Here is an 8,785-nt window from a genome sequence, read left to right on the forward strand (position 1 = left end):
TAATTTTAATTTAAGCAAACCGGTGTAAATAAGTATTTATGAGGCAACACTTCCTCTTCTTCTCCACGGGCAAAGACAGGGTCAGGCAACGTGTAGCACTGGCTTGAAGCTGTAACCTCTCCTGGGGTGATCCGTTAGACTGTTACTGTGTTTGAGGCTGTAGCAGGGTTCATCTTGCCTAATTTTACCTGTCTCCAGCCCAAAGGCATCTCCCTATGATCTATCCAGGCTCCCTTTGCAGCCGGTGAAGAGAAATAGGTAATTCTGGAGCGTGATTCATCTGTCCTGGTTTAGATGCCCGCTCTGGGATGATGCAGCATCCATCAGGAGCATCTATCTCCGCTGGCTGCAAAGGGATTTAGAGGGGATACCCACGGATATGGACCTCTGTGCTCCTGCAGTGAGAGTGCTCTGTGTTAATAACTCAAGTGACGACTACCTAATGCCAAGGGACAAGGCTTGAGAGACCTGCCCGCTCAAAGCTGGAGGCAAATTAAGTCCCCAGTGAGCTTGGGACTAATTAGAGGCACTGGAACCTCTCACTGACTTTCTGTGAACATCAACGGGCTTTGGCTGGACACCAGCAGCCAGGACAAATCGCTGCCAGGTCAGGGTTGACTTTGCCCGTGCTCCTTCCTTGCTGAAGGTGAGCCAGCTCCTCCTGGAGCGTTCCTCTAAGGGTATCACCACGTCTAATTTTCAAGCCCAAGCAGGATGCAGGTCTCTCCGCTTGCCCAAAGCTCCTTCCTTCCAGGTGGCTGGTCCCAAAGAATATTTTCCCACTTCTTTCTGAGCCACTGGGGCCACTCTCTTGGTTTTCTGTGCAATAAGTGGCAGAGCTGCTGCCCGGTGGTGCCTCAAGTACAAGGAGGGCATTTCCCTTGTGTCGTGGTGCCCCAGGTCCCCGTGGAGCGTAACCCGCACGTGAAAGGCTGATCTCATGCCTTGGGTTTTGAGATATTTTAGTTTTTTTTTAGTTTTCCCCCTTTTAATTTCTCTCTCTCTCAACGCTGGGTCCTCTCCAGAGCTTGGCAGCTGGAGCCAGCCCCGAGCCCCACGTTGCCCTCAAATCCTTCAGCTTCATCGGGCGCTGCTGCAGCTTTTGTCCTTGGGTGGTTTAAACCTCGGGGGGTGACATTTGCATGAACGGAGCCAAAATTGTCATCTACCTTCCAGATGAGACATGACGTCTCGTCTGAAGGCAGTAACCTACAGGATGCGTGGTCCTAAGAGCTCCCCAGTGCCCCCGTGGTAAGTCTTAGAGCAAATTCCTCCCCTGAAGTGCCCCAAAATCCCACTTCCTCCCTCAAGTGCCCCAAAATCCACCCGACAAACGTGGCATTGAGCTGACTCAGGGCTCTCAACATCCTTCAAGCTGTGAACAAAACTGGTGGCTTGCCTGCTGCCTGCAAGGTTCTCATGTTCCCCCCAACCAGGGGGGAAAAAATAGCCCAAAAACAGGGTTCAAGAGCTGAGGTGGAACTGAATGCACTTTAATGGTGACCAGCAAATCACTTTATTGTTTTACTTTTTCCTTAGGTTTGTTCCCCCACCCCTCGTCATTCCCTTTGTTGTTGGTTTGGTTGCTTTTTTTTTTTCGCTCCTATAAAACAGGACAGAAAAAAAAAATGTGAGATCCTGCTCTTTGTCCGTTTATGATTCTGATGGTTTTGAGTGTGTTTAAAGTATCAAGAAAAATACAAAATTGCCAAGAAGCTCAGGGAAGCCCTGGAGATGTTTATTGTGGGATTCATCCCTGGGATTGCTAGGATAAAGGTTTTTGTATTTTATCTTTCAAGAGAACCTTTCTCTGCCCAACCTGCATGTCATTACGGATAAAAATACATATTAGGAAAGTGCACCTTTTGGGAATTTGGGGTGAAAACCTTCCCTCTTGGTTCAAATTAGGCTTATTAGGCTGCTTTTTTAACATCGCCTCAGCTGGTGAAATAATGAAATGGTGAAGTCCAGGTTTCCAACGTGAAAACAAAAGACTCCTCAAACAACCAAGAATAAAATTACAAGTTCCTATTTACGTGATCTTTATTTTTTTTTTCCCCTCTTTTATGTCACCTCTCCACTAGGTCCTAAAGGTTGGTGGGTTCTTTTTTTAATCTCTTCTAAGAGGTCCTGCTGATGGATGCAATCATCCAGGAGGGACTTACCGAGAGAGTGAAGTCCCTCTTACTTGGTGGCGATAACCAGACTCCTTCAGTAGTAGTTCTTTTAAGATGTCCCACTTGTTACAGCCATGTCTGGAAGGAAAGGTCTTCCAGGAAAGTCCTCTGAGAGCCATTGAGCTGGAAAACACCACCTGAGTTGTTCCCTGATGTGGAACACATCATGCCATGGCTGTTGATGAAGTCTTAGAGCAAATTCCTCCCCTGAAGTGCCCCAAAATCCCACTTCCTCCCTCAAGTGCCCCAAAATCCACCCGACAAACGTGGCATTGAGCTGACTCAGGGCTCTCAACATCCTTCAAGCTGTGAACAAAACTGGTGGCTTGCCTGCTGCCTGCAAGGTTCTCATGTTCCCCCCAACCAGGGGGGAAAAAATAGCCCAAAAACAGGGTTCAAGAGCTGAGGTGGAACTGAATGCACTTTAATGGTGACCAGCAAATCACTTTATTGTTTTACTTTTTCCTTAGGTTTGTTCCCCCACCCCTCGTCATTCCCTTTGTTGTTGGTTTGGTTGCTTTTTTTTTTTCGCTCCTATAAAACAGGACAGAAAAAAAAAATGTGAGATCCTGCTCTTTGTCCGTTTATGATTCTGATGGTTTTGAGTGTGTTTAAAGTATCAAGAAAAATACAAAATTGCCAAGAAGCTCAGGGAAGCCCTGGAGATGTTTATTGTGGGATTCATCCCTGGGATTGCTAGGATAAAGGTTTTTGTATTTTATCTTTCAAGAGAACCTTTCTCTGCCCAACCTGCATGTCATTACGGATAAAAATACATATTAGGAAAGTGCACCTTTTGGGAATTTGGGGTGAAAACCTTCCCTCTTGGTTCAAATTAGGCTTATTAGGCTGCTTTTTTAACATCGCCTCAGCTGGTGAAATAATGAAATGGTGAAGTCCAGGTTTCCAACGTGAAAACAAAAGACTCCTCAAACAACCAAGAATAAAATTACAAGTTCCTATTTACGTGATCTTTATTTTTTTTTTCCCCTCTTTTATGTCACCTCTCCGCTAGGTCCTAAAGGTTGGTGGGTTCTTTTTTTAATCTCTTCTAAGAGGTCCTGCTGATGGATGCAATCATCCAGGAGGGACTTACCGAGAGAGTGAAGTCCCTCTTACTTGGTGGCGATAACCAGACTCCTTCAGTAGTAGTTCTTTTAAGATGTCCCACTTGTTACAGCCATGTCTGGAAGGAAAGGTCTTCCAGGAAAGTCCTCTGAGAGCCATTGAGCTGGAAAACACCACCTGAGTTGTTCCCTGATGTGGAACACATCATGCCATGGCTGTTGATGGCCCAATGAGTGTTTACTTGGTGCGTTTCTGGGCTTCCAAACTGCATGTGAAAATGGAGATTGAGGTTCTTTTTAGTCTTTTACCCCACCCATCTAGCCCTCTGTTCCTTTAATCCAGCAGGGATTTCTCAGCTGGTTGTGAAGCATCTTCTGGATGCCCCATCCCTGGAAGCGTTCAAGACCAGGCTGGATGGGGCTTTGAGCAACCTGGTCTGGTGGGAGGTGTCCCTGCCCAGGGCAGGGGGTTGGAATGAGATGATCTTTAAGGTCCCTTCCAACTTTAACCATTCTGTGATTCTGAGCTTTTGCATTTTACAGTTTGGAGTAAAGGCAAAGTAGATGCCAAATTATAGTGATGAGTTGTTTTGCCTTCCCTTAGTGTCTCAGAGTGCACTTTTTGCAGCAATTAGAAGTTCCTGCACGAGTAGCGGCGTCATCTCCTTGCCACAGGTGTAGTCTGGAGAGCTAGGAATTACTGCAGTCATCTCAAATTAAGATGAAAATGAGAAGCTTTGGAGATAACCTTGCCCTAACAGGGTGGCAGGGGGCTACACCACTGTTTAAATTTGGGTTATGGTCTCTCCTGGCCCATGGATTGCTGAGGAACCTCCACTTGCTAACACAAGAGGCCATAGCAGGTCTTTGGAGAGCCACCCCCAGCACTCATTGCACTGCACCGCCCTGCTCGACGTGAGCCACAGAAGTGGACAACTCAGGATGGCCCTCAAGACATCCCAGAGGCCGTGGACGTGTTCTTCTGTGTCCCATGAAGCCATTCCCACCTCCCATTGCACCATTGTGTGGCAGGTATGGGTTGGGAAAGGCAGTTGTGGTTGCCCCCATGAGATTCCTCCTCCAGTTATTTTTGCACTGGTTGTGGTTTGTTTCTTACGTGTCTAAGAAAGAAGGTCTCAAGAGGACCTTCTGGAAGTTTTATGCATCTCACCTGGGTGCAACCTCTTGCCACGTAGGGTTGACTTCTCTGTTATGGGTGAAAAAAAACCTTGGAGATCCCAAGCACCCATTTCACACTTGTTTTATAGGAACTGGGTGCCTTTGGTGTTTCAGTGGCATGGGTTTGGAAGGGCATGGAATATAAGAAGTTCCACCTAAACATGAGGAGGAACTTCTTTCCTTTGAGGGTGGCAGAGACGTGGAAGAGGCTGCCCACGGAGGTGGTGGACTCTCCTTCTCTGGTGACATTCAAAATCCACCTGGACACGTTCCTGTGTGACCTGCTCTGGGTGGACCTGCTCTGGGAGGGGGTTGGACTAGATGATCTCCAGAGGTCCCTTCCAACCCCTTGTGATTCTGTGGAAGGACCCGTGGGTTTGTAAAGACTCTGGAGATCGTTGGGAGTGAAGGAGGTTGTCTGAATCACGGGTGTTATTAAGTGAAACTCCTCGGCTGACTCTGCTTGGGTCACACCCTCTGCTTTATTTTTATGTCAGGTTCTGGCATATCATTTGACTTCCTTCACCCTCTAATCCCAATGTCAGATCAGGGCATGAATCCAACGCAAACAAACCCAAACCCACTGGGCCAGTCCTGCTTTCACCCATCCCCTTCCTGGGCTCCCCACTCTGCAAACCCAGATCTTGGGCCACCAACCCTCCCGTGTGGGTTTCTCCTTCCCAAACCACCAGCTTTGTTATGGGTCCAACAGCCTGGGAAGCTTTCTGGAATAACCCCACTGCTCTGGAGAAGCCCAGGTGAGAACAGGACTTTGCTTTTTCATCCTCAGCACAGGAAGGAACATGGACCTCTTGGAATGGAGGCAGAGGAGATCATGAGGATGATCAGAAAGTTGGAGCCCCTCTGCTGTGAGGACAGGCTGAGAGAGTTGGGGGGTTTCAGCCTGGAGAAGAGAAGGCTCCGAGAAGACCTTGGAGCCCCTTCCAGTCCCTCAAGGGGCTCCAGGAGAGATGGGATGGGACTCTGGATGAGGGAGGGGAGCCATAGGACAAGGGTTAATGGTTTGACCCTGAAAGAGGGGAGATGGAGATGAGATGTGGGGAAGAACTTGTTTGCTGTGAGGGTGGTGAGAGCCTGGCCCAGGTTGGCCAGGGAAGCTGTGGCTGCCCCATCCCTGGAGGGGTTCAAGGCCAGGTTGGAGGGGGCTTTGAGCAACCTGGTGTGGTGGGAGGTGTCCCTGCCCAGGGCAGGGGGGTTGGGACTTGATGATCTTTAAGGTCCCTTCCAACCCAAACCATTCCATGATTCTACAATCCATGAAAATCATCTTTTGGCCAGTCAGCCTTGCTCCTGGGTGCTCCCGGTTGCTGCTGGCCAGGCTTCTTAAAAAGCTTGCAAGCGGGAAGCTTGATTGTAGCAGCTTTTCTCCAACTATGTGAAGTTTGTCCAGAAAAAACAAGGTGTGACCCAAGCCAGTGCCTCAGAAGAAAGCCTCGGGGCCCTGAAGAATTAACTCCTTGTAACTCCAGCAGCCGTTACTTTCCCTGGATGAGGTGGAGAGGAGCCACCCTTCCTGTCCTTCCATGAAGGAAGGATTTGTGCCCTTGGTTGCACCTTTTCTGAGTCTTGGTGTAAAGCAACAGCACAGAAAGGAAGACTTTGAGCACAAACAGTAATAGTTTTTTATTATTATTATTATTTTTTAATATCTTGTGGGGGTTTTGAACGAGAAAACAAACCCCAAGAGCTGCCCTAACCTTAACAGCAGCAAACAAAAGACCTCGGTGTCCTCTGGGAGGTGGCACCCCAAGATGAGTAATGCAGTTGGTTGCATCACGTTTAGGGCAAGCGTGAGCACGAAGCGTCTGTTCTACCTCTTGATTTGAAAAAAAAGAACACCTCCAAACCCTGGGGACCTTGAGTATTTACCTGAGACTTCACACACCCTGTTCATCACTTCCCTCCTTTCTTCAGGGGAAGGTCTGATCTTGCAGGCACTTGCAAGAAGAAGATGACCTGTCCCGTGTGTTTGAATGGGAGCAGATGGATGTAAATGGAGTTGGGGGGTTGTCTCTGCTGACTTTATGGCTTTATGGCTTCAAGCTGGAGGGGAACAGATTTAGATTGGAGATTAGGAGAGGGTTCTTCACTGTGAGGGTGGTGGAGCACTGGAACAGGTTGCCCAGGGAGGTGGTTGAGGCCCCATCCCTGGAGATATTCAAGGAGAGGCTCGACGAGGCCCTGGGCAACCTGGTCTAGTTGGGGGTGTCCCTGCTGACTGAGGGGAGGTCGGACTAGATGACCTTTGGAGGTCCCTTCCAGCCTGGGCAATTCTATGATTCTATGATTCTATGACTTGCCCTTGCTTGAGGTCCAGCCTTGGGCAGCTTGGAGGCTGGTGAACATCCTGCTCCCTGGCCTGCGGGCTGCTGGAGCACTGGTTGTCCTGAAATTGGTGTTTTTAAGACGAAGGTTGTTATTTTCAAGCCAGCACCTAAATCCATAGCAAGGTAGCGAAGCAGAAGGGAGGGGAAAAAACCCTTATGAAGGTGCATAAGTCCATGGGACTTGATGACTTGCTTGAGGTCCAGCCTTGGGCAGCTTGGAGGCTGGTGAACATCCTGCTCCCTGGCCTGCGGGCTGCTGGAGCACTGGTTGTCCTGAAATTGGTGTTTTTAAGACGAAGGTTGTTATTTTCAAGCCAGCACCTAAATCCATAGCAAGGTAGCAAAGAAGAAGGGAAGGGGGGAAAAAACCCCACCCTACTCATTTCTTAGGACCTCTGGAAACCTTGACTACTTCTACGTGAAAACCCCACCCTACTCGTTTCTTAGGACCTCTGGAAACCTTGACTACTTCTACGTGGCACCAGGCCCTCCTCCCTGCCTGCCCATGAGGGGACAAAAACCTCATGTGTCCTGCAAAAAAAAAAACCTGTGCTGTTAGTTAACCCCAGGTTCTCCTCCCTGCATGCCCATGAGGGGACAAAAACCTCATGTGTCCTGCAAAAAAAACCCCCAAACAACTCACTTTTTCACCCAACAGGGTAGATGCAGCTTGTGCTTTGGTAGGTGCCCTGTAGCCGTGATACCCTGATGTTTCTCCAGGTGTAGGCACCAGGACACCGGGCTCAGAAAGTGTTGACCTCTGTTTGGAAATAGCACAGCATGCCAAGAAGATGCTATTTGTATTTATACCTGATTTTCTGGTTTTTAATGGTTTCTAACACACCGTGACGGTAAGATTTGGGCGAGTACGAACGGGCTGGAGAGTTATTCATGATTAAAATTAGCTCTGAAAGGTTTCATGGGTGCTTGACTGTGTTTTTCCATAGATGGCTGCAGTTGGGGTGTGGGGTCTGCGTGGGAGCCCTCCCAGCTCCCCTCGCCTCGTTAGCCTCATCCCTAATTGCAGTGACACTGTGAGCAGGACCGTGGCTTTACGGACCTGTGCAACCAGCTGGGATTACCCTCCTGAGGACAAACCAGTCCTGGTTGGCCACCACCAAAGATTTATAGTCAATGGCTCAATGTCCAAGTGGAAACCAGTCATGAGTGGTGTCCCTCAAGGGTCTATGCTGGGACCAATAATGTTTAATATCTTCATCAATGACATAGACAGTGGGATTGAGCACACCCTCAGCAAGTTCACAGATGACAATGACCTGAGTGATTTGCTAGAGGGATGGGATGCCAACCAGAAAGACCTGGAAGGGCTGGAGGAGTGGGCACATGTGAACCTCATGAAGTTCAACGAGGCCAAATGCAAGGTCCTGCACCTGGGCCAATCCCCAGTATCAGTAGAGATGATTGAGAAGAGCCCTGTGGAGAAGTATCTGGGGGTGTTGGTGGATTGAAAATTGGACATGAGCTGGCAACGTGTGCTGGTGGCCCAGAAAGCCCCCCTCATCCTGGGCTGCATCACCAGCCCCGTGGCCAGCAGGGCCATGGGGGGGATTCTGCCCCTCTGCTCCTCTCTGGGGAGACCCCCCCCCAGTGCTGCCTCCAGCTCTGGGGCCACCAACAGCAGAAGGACATGGAGCTGTTGGAGCGGGGCCAGAGGAGGCCCCGGAGATGCTGGGAGGGCTGGAGCCCCTCTGCTGGGAGGGGGGGCTGAGAGAGTTGGGGGGGTTCAGCCTGGAGAAGAGAAGGCTCCGGGGAGACCTTGGAGCCCCTTCCAGTCCCTCAAGGGGCTCCAGGAGAGATGGGGAGGGACTCTTGATGAGGGAGGGGAGCCAAAGGATGAGGGGGAAAGGTTTTTAATTGAAAAAGGGGAGATTTAGGTGAGATATTAGAAGAAATTTTTCACTCTTGAGGGTGGTGAGAGCCTGGCCCAGGTTGCCCAGAGAAGCTGTGGCTGCCCCATCCCTGGAGGGGTTCAAGGCCAGGTTGGAGGGGGCTT

This window comes from Calidris pugnax, unplaced genomic scaffold (genome assembly GCF_001431845.1).
Source record: "Calidris pugnax isolate Ruff unplaced genomic scaffold, ASM143184v1 scaffold289, whole genome shotgun sequence".
Lineage (NCBI taxonomy): Eukaryota > Metazoa > Chordata > Aves > Charadriiformes > Scolopacidae > Calidris > Calidris pugnax.